This window comes from Apodemus sylvaticus, chromosome 1, assembly GCF_947179515.1.
Source record: "Apodemus sylvaticus chromosome 1, mApoSyl1.1, whole genome shotgun sequence".
NCBI classification, from domain to species: domain Eukaryota; kingdom Metazoa; phylum Chordata; class Mammalia; order Rodentia; family Muridae; genus Apodemus; species Apodemus sylvaticus.
The window spans coordinates 204,117,843-204,125,506 of NC_067472.1; the positions used below are offsets into that span (position 1 = coordinate 204,117,843).

The window sequence follows — 7,664 nt, forward strand, 5'->3', positions numbered from 1 at the left end:
AAAGAAAGAATTCTCACCTGAAGAACTTTGGATGGCTGAGAAACATCTTAAAAAATGCTCAACTTCATTAGTCATCAGGGAAATGCAAATCAAAACAACCCTGAGATTTCACCTTACACCAGTCAGAATAGCTAAGATTAAAAACTCAGGAGACAGCAGGTGTTGGAGAGGATGTGGAGAAAGAGGAACACTCCTCCACTGCTGGTGGGGTTGCAAATTGGTCCAAACCACTCTGGAAATCAGTCTGGTGGTTCCTCAGAAAACTGGGCATGTCACTTCCGAAAGATCCTGCTATACCACTCCTGGGCATATACCCAGAGGATTCCAAAGCATGTAATAAGGATATATGCTCCACTATGTTCATAGCAGCCCTATTTATAATAGCCAGAAGCTGGAAAGAACCCAGGTATCCCTCAACAGAAGAATGGATGCAAAAAATGTGGTATATCTATACAATGGAGTACTATTCAGCCATTAGAAACAATGAATTCATGAAATTATTAGACAAATGGATGGAGCTGGAGAACATCATACTAAGTGAGGTAACCCAGTCTCAAAAGATCAATCATGGTATGCACTCACTAAAAAGTGGATATTAGCCTGGAAAACTGGAATACCCAAAACATAAAACACACATCAAATGAGGTACAAGAAGAATGGAGGAGTGGCCCCTTGTTCTGGAAAGACTCAGTGAAGCAGTATTCGGCAAAACCAGATCGGGGAAGTGGGAAGGGGTGGGTGGGAGGACAGGGGGAGAGAAGGGGGCTTACGGGACTTTCGGGGAGTGGGGGCCCAGAAAAGGGGAAATCATTTGAAATGTAAATAAAAAATATATCGAATAAAATAAAAATACATCAGAAAAAAAGAAGAAAAAAGAGAGAAGAGACAATATCAAGGTAGAATATTGGACATACCTGGGAGAGTGAGAGAAACACTTCCTTCATAAAGCAAAGGGTGCTTCTATAACATTTTGGGAGTTATCTTTGTGCATAAGCTGATGGAGATGTTTGGGAAGGAATGGAAATCTAAGGAAAATGAATAACAATTACTTTTACTTCCTTTTCAGGTAAAAGTAAGGGTTAGTATGGCTATTAACAATCTGGATAGGAGTCACTAGTCAATGGAGTTCCATTTTCTTTTCCTGTAGGCAAGGGAAATGACTCTAATCTTTGAACAAGATTTATTTTTATTAATTTTTTATAAATACTAATTTTGGTTTTGATCTTTTTGTTTGTTTGATTCTAACCACCAGGAATCCATATGTAATCTATCTTGAGCTGGGCAAATCTTGGGATTTTAGAATATATGGACTCCCTGAGAACTAATTAGATTTAATTTTTAGGAGAACCTGGTTATTCCCTTGACCTCAACATAAATTAGCTAAATAAACTTTATTGAATCCTAATAAGTGCGTGTCTTCTTCTATAGGCTTCAAAGATTCCTGTGATTTTTGCATTTATTAAACTCTAAGGTTCACAGTGCTGATGAAGTCTACATGCTGTCCTTTTCACATTCACTTTGAATAGGTTTAAAAAACTAGAAACTGAGTACCTTTGGAGATGTATATATATCCTAATATTTTACACAAATAGTTCTCATATTGTTGCACATATATTATTGTGGTTATCTATCTATCTATCTATCTGTTTATCTATTTATTTATCTATCTATCTGTTTGTGAAAATATGTTATTCCTTACAATTTTTCAAACAATTACAAAAAATATTTTTGAAGCCACTAAGAATAAAGAAAGGCAATGTATGTGTCAGTGTGTCAAATGACATGAGCCTTAGATAATTGACATCACAATTGTCCATCAGTCTGACTACTAAATGAGCCTCAGACCGCAGTAGTTTGTCTACCAACTTTACTCACCAATTTGATGTTTAATAGGAAGAAGGCAAAATAAAATTTAAATTCTATTGAAAGATTCTCACTTCCAGGCTCCACAGAAAAGGTATTTTTATATCTAATTTGAATCTCATAATAGACTAACGATATCAGGAATCATTATGTATTTATTCCTCCACAAAATGGATTTCCCACTTCTTGGTCACGTTTTGGAAAAATATTATTTGTTGTTGTAAAAAATGCTGCATCTGTGATTTAAAGTCTCTTACTCTAATTTGATGGAAGTGATGAATCTCGGCCAATGTGGTGAAGGAGACAGTGTTACAGCGGTCTTGAATGACATCAGCTTTTTTACCTCCATCTTCCCTTCTTCCCCGTGTAGCCGACTCTCCTTTCCTTTGGTAAGAGCTCCTTTCTGAACATGGATGATGTCTGGGAAGTTGGCCAGGTGCCCCTGATACAGTGCTAACAGTCCCTGACCAGGTCTATGGCCTGCCTGGGCTGCTCAGCAAAGAGTTCTCTGATGGCGTCATAGGCGTCTCCAGGGAAAGCAATGGCCTGGTTCAGACCCGCGGACAAGGCCTGCTGATGCAGCTTCAAGGCTTAGCTGCGGCCCAGGAAGGACTGGCCCACCTTCTGATGCTCCTTCTTGAAGCCAGTCACCTGCTTGCGCGTGCGAACTCGTTGGCAGTGTGGTTGAGCTGCAGCGCGCTGTCATCCATCTTGGGGAAGGATTTGAAGCAGTCTTTCTTGCTCTCCACCTCCTGCAGGTCCAGGGCTGCGGCAGGTGGTGTGCTCAGAGTGAGGAAGAAGTTGGAGCCACCATCTCATCCTTCTCAGCCTTCTGCTTTCCCTGTTTCCAGGTCTTCTCATCAGTGCTGCTGGGACAGCTCAGGAAATGCTGGAAGACATGGCACTGCGCCAGCACAGGGTGGCTGGCCATGTGGTTCATCCAGCAGATCAGACCCTTCCTGTGCGTGGAGATGAAGTCCTCCTCGAAGCGCCTGGTGGCCTGCTTCTCAGGCAGATGGGGCACCGAGATGACGGGAAATTTCTCTGCCAGGCACGCACACAGCCAGTCCAAGTGCTGATAGCACCTGTGCTCGGGCACCTGGGTATGCATGGGCACCAGCTTGTAAGAGATGCAACTCTTCAGCCCTTGAACTTGGTCTGCTCGGTGGGGTCGTAGATGGTGCACTGGAAAGGGTAGGGGTTCTCCTGTCACTCGGGCCGTAGGGACCCAGCACCATGCACACAGCTTGTCCCCATCCTTCATGAAGCCTGACGCCTCTCTCAGCACCAAGGCCTCCCGGCCCGACCTGACAGAGGTGGAGAAGCGATTAAGGTTGAGGCTCACCGAGGCGGAGCTCTTGGCTCCAGACACTTGCTGAGGCTGGGGAACCGAGACGCCGTGTGAGCCCAGTGACAGGTCCCAGCCTGTGGACAGAGGTACCCGCTGGCTGCGCTGCCCCCCGCCGCTGCCGAGCCTGCGAGGTCTCGGTACGCGCCGCTGCCCAGCGCCCCTGGCTCGTCAGCCACCTTGGAGCTGTCATCCCACTCATCATCCCAGTCATCATTGCTGCCTAGGCTGACCTGGTGACTCTGGGGGAGCTGCTGGGGCGACGGCTCTAGGGCGCCCCTGCTGGAAGCAAGCTGGCGATGCCAGCTGCTAGCAACTGGAAGGCGGCGGACAGCGAGGTGGGCAGAGGCCAGGCTCAGTCGTGCAGATCACCTGTACAGAGGAGGACGGGAAATGACCGCTTTGGCCCTGGCTGCTGATCCCTTCGAGCCAGCCCTCCACGTCCTGATCACTGCACAAGCTCAACACCTCCTGCTCCTGCAGTGAGATCTCAAAGGGGTTCTCGGACTTAAAGCCTTAGAGCGCCCGGGCACGCAGCGCCACCTTCCTGAGCCCCGCGCCCCGAGCTCGGGCCAGTCCGAGGGCCCAGTGGTCACTATCCGCGTCCCTGAACGCAAAGGGAGCTTGGAAGGAGCTTGGAAGGCAGCACAAGTTCGGATTCCTGCTCTGCTCTCGCCCTCCCTGCAGATCTGCTCTGCTAGCAGGAGCTACTGCTGCACAGGCCGCATCTGGCCAGGGTGGGGCCCGGGCCTCCCCACAAGGTTTTCTTACCACTGGTCCCTTTGCATGTCTGTGCCTAGATGAGTACAGAAAGTGAATCTCTAAGTGTCCTTGTTGCAATGCTTACATTCCATTCCACATCTGTCCCAGACACACACTTTTTCTTCACTTCTATTAGATCCTTCCCTATTATTCTCACCTCTCCTTGCTTGTTGGTCTAAGTGAAGACACATATTATGACTTTTCATATCACAGCTGGCCCTGTACACAAAGACACAACCCAATCCCCAGACCGACTTGCTGCTGGCCAGTGCAGAGTTGTAAGTGAGGTGGTACTATCAGTACAGGACTAGGCTGAGGGGCCAGGTCATCACTTGTAAATGTTCCTAGATCAAAACATGAGGAGGACACAAAGCATTCTGATCTCCAATGCTCTGTAGAGTAGAAATTAATTTATGGACAGTGGGTGAGGCTCCAGACATGGCTCAGTACTGAAAAAAACATCTCATTCAATCGGAACTTATTTGATCTCAGCACCTATATGTTTGCACATAAGTTCTCTACTCAATTTCTAATTTCCTTGGGTGACCTTGGCTCTAATAATGAATTCATATACCTACATATTGACCAAAAATTCGCATGCACAAAGTCTTCTGAAAAAAATAGAAATTCATGAACATAGAACTCTGTAACTGTGTACCGGCTCATGAGCCTGCCTGGGTCTCCTCAGTCTTGATGCATGTACCTAAGGGGAGGTGGGGTGGGGGATCAGGCAGAGAACCCATGGGGAAGTAGAGTGTGTGGAGTTCTAGGGGAAGCTTAAAGTCCCTGAAAATCCCAAGACAGCAAGAGATGGAGAATATGGAATATTTTAGCCAGGTGTGTATGGACTTCCTACTTAGACATTAGCTCTCCTTGATTTGAATCAGAGAAAGAATAATAGTATTTATGTTGTAGACTCTGAATGTGTTTTCTGAGGAGACCTTGTGGCTACACGTTGAGGACCTGTTGGAGATAATAAAAGATAGAAAATCTTGCCAATTTTCCTATTGTTTAGCGTCCTGAGCATAGGCCCCTCAGGAATTGCTCTAGGAGTTTAGTGTGACTGGGTAAACTACGTATATATGTTTTGGGCTGAGTTAAATGCCAAATTTAAACAGTGCCTGAAGGAACTTGGGATGCGGAAATTCAGCAATTAAGAAGGAACAAATGTTCTGAACTTCATGATAGTTTAGGTAGAAAGTTGCTAATATCTTTCCTTTCTTTTTCACTAAGGTTCAAGGTAATCAGATAAGTCACCCAGAAGACAAAAAGTATGCTATTCTGCCTTACATCTCAAGTCCTGCTTCTTGGGATAGAGAGAGAAGTACACCAAGACATCTAGCCAGTTTGGATTACATAGTTAGACCTGATCACAAGTAAAGTCAATTCTAGAGAGGAGAGAAGGGCTGTGTTGATATGTTGATGATTCTCCATCCACAAGAAAAGAACCTCTCAGGTGATTTCATTAACACACTTAAAGAACGGTTTATCCTCCTTGCTGCTGACATTTTCCTATTAGCATAGTAAGAGGCATTTGTAGTCTATGAGATGTCAGGTACAGTGACATTTCTGAATGACAATCATGCATTTTTGAGGTAGGATATCCATATAAGGCAGGCTGGCCACACGATTTTCTTGCCTCAGCTTCAGTGAGGTTTGAGTGACAGTGATGTTGATATTCTATTTAGGCCAGAGTTACTGATATAGCATGCTCAAGTTCTGGAGAACCAAACTCCACAAATCACCAATATAGCTGCCATAAGCTAAAAGATACTAAATAGTTACACAAAGGTACAGGTGATAAGAAAGACTCATTGCTCACAAGCTCTGTTGCTGTGATCTCTTAGGCAACTTACTTTTAAATGGTCAAGAGAGATTCAGAGGGAGCAGCGGGATGAAGTTCTCCACAGACTGAATGGAGCCACCTGAGGAGACAGAGATTCTAAGATGAATGAGGTAAGTGGCATGCCTGTCACTTACTGTTGAGTGCCTCTCCCCTCTGCATTGTGAGAGCACTATGCATCTATCTCCATCTGTGACATGGCTTTCTAGATAGACGTACCAGGCTGAAAGACTGGCCACCACACTGGTCCTGCAGTTGGCATTCCAGGACCCTAACAGATTTTATCCAGAGATATCTGAAAGAGAGAACATGTTTGGACAGCTGTTAGGGTCCCACACATTTTGTTTGAAGTCCAGGAAAAGGAGGAAGCAGTGGATGCCACGGTTATTTATCATGAACTAACACACAAGTCTGGTTTCATGGTGACTCAGGGCAGTTTCTCAAGTGTACAGTAGAGAAAATGGCTATACAATTGTAAACAACCATTTTGCAGTATGTGTGTCTACATGTGCCTCTCTGTCATGGGAGTTTTCTCCAATTGTGTGTGATACATGAGTATGTACAGAGATGAGGGTCTTCATGAGTGAGATATTATGCTCGTAGATGTGAGGATTCATACATGTGTACTTAGTTCTGTGTGGGCCTCCTCTGCCTCTATGCATACAGCACAATGAATAAATCAAAGACTTTGTTCTCAGGGGCTCTATTGCTGCCCGGAGAGCCTGTTACCAAGGCTCAAAGGGTATGTGAGCAAGAGAGAAATGTGAGAAGGCTGGGCTACACTTGTCAGGCAGGAAGGTCAATTGTGTTTGGAAGAGGGATGGAAGCTTCCTTGGATTCCCCTATGTAGGAAACCATGAGATTGTCCATCAGTTTAATCATCCATACACCCAAGAAGCTGCATCACATACTGTTTTGCAGGTGTGTATTGTTGTGAGCATAGGTGAAAACAGGGCTTTTCACAGAGCAGCTTACAGCATAAATAAAACATAGATTTCTGGATAGGTCAAAGCTGTAGGCATTTTGATGGGATAGCTCATTTCAACTTACTTCAAGTTGTATAACAATCTACCTACCCATTTGGTTCTCACTGTTTACAGCTCTGTTCCCTATCTTCTGCTTCCATCAGTATCTTTTCATACTCCTGCATCTGCTTTTGTCCCTTCTGTCTGTCTCGTGCCCTGGTCAACCCCAGTATTTTTGACCTGACTATTGGCTGTCGGATATTGGTAATTAGCAATCAGCAGTAAGGTAGTGTCAGAATATCTATTGGATTGCCACCAGGCAATGACATTCATATTTTGAGCAGCTGTAGATCAGCAAAATTTAAAAACTAAAACACAGTGATGGTTCAGAAATGACAGCATCAAACTCCTGCCATCACTTAGCTCTTTGTCACTACAGATTTAACAATTGAAAATACAGAGATGTACCTTCATATACAGTAAGGAATGTCACCTGAACAGTGGGTGGATATGTGCACACAGCATGCGAATGTTGAGGTCAGAAGACAATTTCAGATGTTGCTTTATGTTACCTTCCACTTTCATAGCTGTGAGCCAGCTTATGAGGTACTAGAAACTAAAGTTGGAGTTGCCAGGGTACTTTTCTATCCTTGCTGCAACTTGTACAGAGCATCCCATCTCATATGGCATGGCCTGAACTCAGATGGTTTGGTTACTCCCACATCTTTTGTGTCACCATTACAGTAGCATATTTTGCAGTCAAGATTTTAAAAATATTTTTAGCATTTTTGTTTTTTGAGCATAAGTGTTTTGTATGAATGTGTGTGCACACTATGTATGTCTATCAGCTATAGACGTCAGAAGGTCATTTCCGAGACCCTTG

At 44.5% G+C, this 7,664-nt stretch overlaps 1 pseudogene; it reads right to left on the reverse strand.

Moving 5' to 3' along the window:
* Positions 1 to 2,018: 2,018 nt before the first annotated feature.
* On the reverse strand, positions 2,019 to 3,939 carry LOC127672151 (sorting nexin-18-like; annotated as a pseudogene).
* Positions 3,940 to 7,664: the final 3,725 nt, after the last annotated feature.